Here is a 3,870-nt window from a genome sequence, read left to right on the forward strand (position 1 = left end):
TTCTCCTCAAACTGCACCATCTTGACAGCTCCAAGGCAAGAGCTTACAGCGATGAGGATTAGAAAGCCAAAAGAGCAAGGGTTCAGCTGAGCCATCACAGGACTACTGCACGCTCATCCTTGCTTACCATTCCCACATCCCCCAGAACCTTACAGAGATGTTTCAGACAAGATGCTATGAGCCTGCTTGGCCATCAACTTTCCATCCTGCATTCGGGCCAAAGCTAAGTAGCCACCATTTATAGCTAAGAGAATGAGATGAAGTATTTTACCTTTGTTTAAAGGCAAGGAAGGAGGTTGATACTCGTATTTGAGAATGGTTTCATTATGATTTAATAACTTCTGTTACCCCTTAAAAATGGCCTATTTTCCATTTTATGTACTGTAGCAGGTCGCATGCAAGCCTTAACGAAACAAATGAACAACTGTATTTGCACTCTGCCCTCAGACATCTTCCAGTTCATCCTTTAGCATGATCAGCTTCATAAGAGCAAGAGGTCTATTGATTTTCATGTAATACAAGAAATATTACATTTGCTTAATTGTTACACAGTGAGATCATTGAACAAGAAATCAAGTCTCTATTTAATACTGCAAGCAGCACAGAATTGCAGTAATCAATAGGGTAGTTTGTCAAAGATGTTCTCTAAGGAGACTTGCCCATCACCGTATGGACAAGGAGTCACGTTGCCTGCATTTATCGAAAAACAGGTAAGCAAAGTCAGCAGTACACATTATCAGAAATCAAACAAGCTGCAGTGAGTGGAGGTGCAACTCCAATGAAGAGCTGTATTTATAGTCTGGTAATTAAAAACCATTTTATCAATCTCGCGTTGAGACTAAACCTTTACAGCAAGATATTGACAAGATCCGCAGCAATGAATGAGCAGTATTTGACTTTAAACTTATGAGCTGCAGTTATTTAACTTTATCCAATACAGTGAAAATCAGTTCTAGAATAACACTAAGTCATTTTTATTATTAATGAGGCTTCTTATAATACTGTATCTTCATCTGTGAGACCCATTTAAATTGTATCAAGAGTATTGGCCAAAATTAAATATAATAGCGTAAACGTTTCTCTGATTAAAGCATTATTTAGTGTTGCTTTTAGAAAACTGTATTGCTTCATTAAGTGGGAAACAGTTCCATTATCTGGAATTAAGTAAAAAAAGTATTTAAATTACATTATACTGTAGCTTGATAATAATTTTTTTAGGAATAGTGATTACCCTCCAAAAACAGTACCTACTCATTTTACATTTATCTTCCTACTTATGAAAATTGGAATAATCAACTTACATCACCAGACTTGGGATTGAGAACAGACAGCATTATTTGCTGGCATTAAAACTAAGCAACAGTAACACATCCCATACAGGTGTTTTTGTTGTTTGAGCTTATCATCTAATAATTCCATATTTTCCACTATCCAAATAATTCCCTAAAGCTTTTTCTTTCCCTAGGCTTCCAGCTAAGTTTACATCTTTCCATCATTGTATTTGCCTGCTCTCAACTACAGCTAAAGAAATCAATTGTTTCGGATGGTAATGAGGGTAGTATCCTTTTCATTCATATTATTTTAAAAGAAAATCAGCAAATTTTAAGTTAGTGTAGGGGACTAAATCTTTAGTCTTGTTACTTACCTATAAAGCAAACAAAAGACAAACAACATAATGAAGGTACTTGGAATTCAAATAAATTGTAAAAAAAAACAACCATAAAATGTATTTTAGATATTTTATTTAAATATCATTTGAGAAATGAGATACAAACAGCCATTTTTAACTTCTTGGGCATACTTTTCCAAAAAGCCTTCTGGGCAGTTGTGAAGAAGAAGTCAGTGCCATGGATTCATTCAAACATTCTTGCAAATATGACAATTAATGTATTACAAAACATCTAGTCAGTCTAAATCTGAGCAGCTTAGCGTTTTCAGAGACATTCTGAGAAGTCTGATAGTCACAGTTTCCTTGCCCACACACTACAATTCAGTCCTATATGTTGGCACACTTATCTTTTTTAAATTATCAGAAGCTTGTTCAACAGTTCTAGTCACCGACTTATATAAATTATAACACCCTTAGAAATATTAGTTCTTTTCCTGAGGCTTCTACTTTTTCAACTTTAATAACCTCTACAAAATAAACCTCTTATGACCAAAAAATTCCATGAAGCTTCCTGAGGACAACACGTTAAATAAAATACACAGCAAAAAAAAAAAAAAAGAGAATTGCCTTCAGTTCTCTTTTAGTCACAGGGAGTAGGCATTTGTAGCAGCAGTAACATGAAAACCCACCAAATGACAGGTACTTGAGGGCATGATTTCAGTACATTGCGCCTTCATCTTCTTTATTTAGAAAATAAATAGTAACTGGGCCATGACTCGTATGAACAGTCTCTGTGACACTGACAAAGAACCAGGAGCCAATTCCATATAGTAAAGTTGGGATGCCTAAGAAAAAACAAAAACACGTTACACACAAAGATAAGAAGCCAGGAAAATTAAACCTGCCTATTAACAGTAAGGAATAATGGTTCAGAAATGAAAATAGAGGAAAAACATTCGTATTAAGGTGCCTTAAGATTTTGCCTTTACTGAAATGCTTACAAGTAGGTATCAGTACATGCTATGCTTCTTGCCAATCAAACACACAAGAATCAGAAAGCAGCTGAAGAAGAGCAGCAGTGCACAAGAATTAATGCAAAAAGAAAATGGGATGAAAGAAGTGAAACATGATCATGTATACAGTTTGATTCCTGCTAATTTAAAAAATCCAGACACTCAAACATGAACTCTTGACATCCACTTAGTCGCTAACTCCCAATTTCACTGTGGATCGGGGCAGAAGTAGGAAGGAAAACAGGCAGCGACTTCATAGATCAACATGAAGCGGCTCTGGGGAAAAATGAGGTCAGTAGTCAAGACTACTGGCTCCAGCAAAACCAAAATGAGCAGAAAGGTGGATACGCAAAAAGTGCCATCATTTTTAGCACATTTTTAGCTGAATTATCCACCTACCACAGAGCAGACAGAAGAAGATAACTGGAGCTGGGTTTAGGCCCTGAATTCAGTAAGGGACAGAAACAATTTAAGGTGTTTAGTTACCTAAATGCTAAAGCTAGATTCTCAAAAGAGGGTGGTGAGTTGACTTTTTAGTCACACTTGCTAATTATTTAAACACGCACGGTAGCTGCAAGAGAGCAGATAAAAGGTCTGACTGCAGGGAGGGGAAGATAAAATCATATTAAAAGTTATTATTGAATAAAATCAATTTCCACGGTTACATTTTCTCACTAAGACTAGAAGGATCAGAGAATGAGGGCTAGCAGACCTTACAAGCAGTAGATCACTGAAGACTGTGAAGAACAGTTTACTTTTAAATGAAACATGAAAAGAAAAAACTGATGGAAAGTTAAGCGCTGGCAGCGCCAGCGGCATGAAGAACTATATCCGCTGGCTAGGTTTTGAAGAGTAACATTTCAAAGCATACCTACACCGACTTTTAGATTACCGTCGATGCAGCAGCTGTCCCTACCAGGGCTCGTCCTGCAGCAGCCCGTTAGGACCGACCCTGTCCGACCGCCGGGGCTCACCGGGCACCCCCTCAGGCCTGAACCGCTTCTCTTCAGCCGAGCTCAGGGCTCCACCCGCGGTCCCACAACGCGGCTTTTCGGGGCCGAGGCGACCGGCACCGACTGACCCGACCCGCTCCAGCCGGGCTGAAGGCGGCTCCGTTCCCCTTCTCCCCGCGCCGGCTCCCCCCGGGCCGCCTGAGGTGCGGGGCGGCTCCGCCACCGGGCCCCGTCCCGTTCCCCTCAGCCCCAGGGGGGCGCCCCGGCCCCGCTCCCTGCCCCTACCCCTCACGGG

General features: G+C 39.9%; 1 long non-coding RNA gene across 1 annotated transcript; it reads right to left on the reverse strand.

Moving 5' to 3' along the window:
- Positions 1 to 1,725: 1,725 nt before the first annotated feature.
- On the reverse strand, positions 1,726 to 3,346 carry LOC121063292. Its single transcript, XR_005815942.1, has 2 exons — positions 2,804 to 3,346; positions 1,726 to 2,454 (listed from the first exon to the last, which is right to left on the reverse strand). It is a non-coding gene; the product is annotated as an uncharacterized LOC121063292 (long non-coding RNA).
- Positions 3,347 to 3,870: the final 524 nt, after the last annotated feature.

Source organism: Cygnus olor, unplaced genomic scaffold (assembly GCF_009769625.2).
Source record: "Cygnus olor isolate bCygOlo1 unplaced genomic scaffold, bCygOlo1.pri.v2 scaffold_162_ctg1, whole genome shotgun sequence".
Classification (NCBI taxonomy): domain Eukaryota; kingdom Metazoa; phylum Chordata; class Aves; order Anseriformes; family Anatidae; genus Cygnus; species Cygnus olor.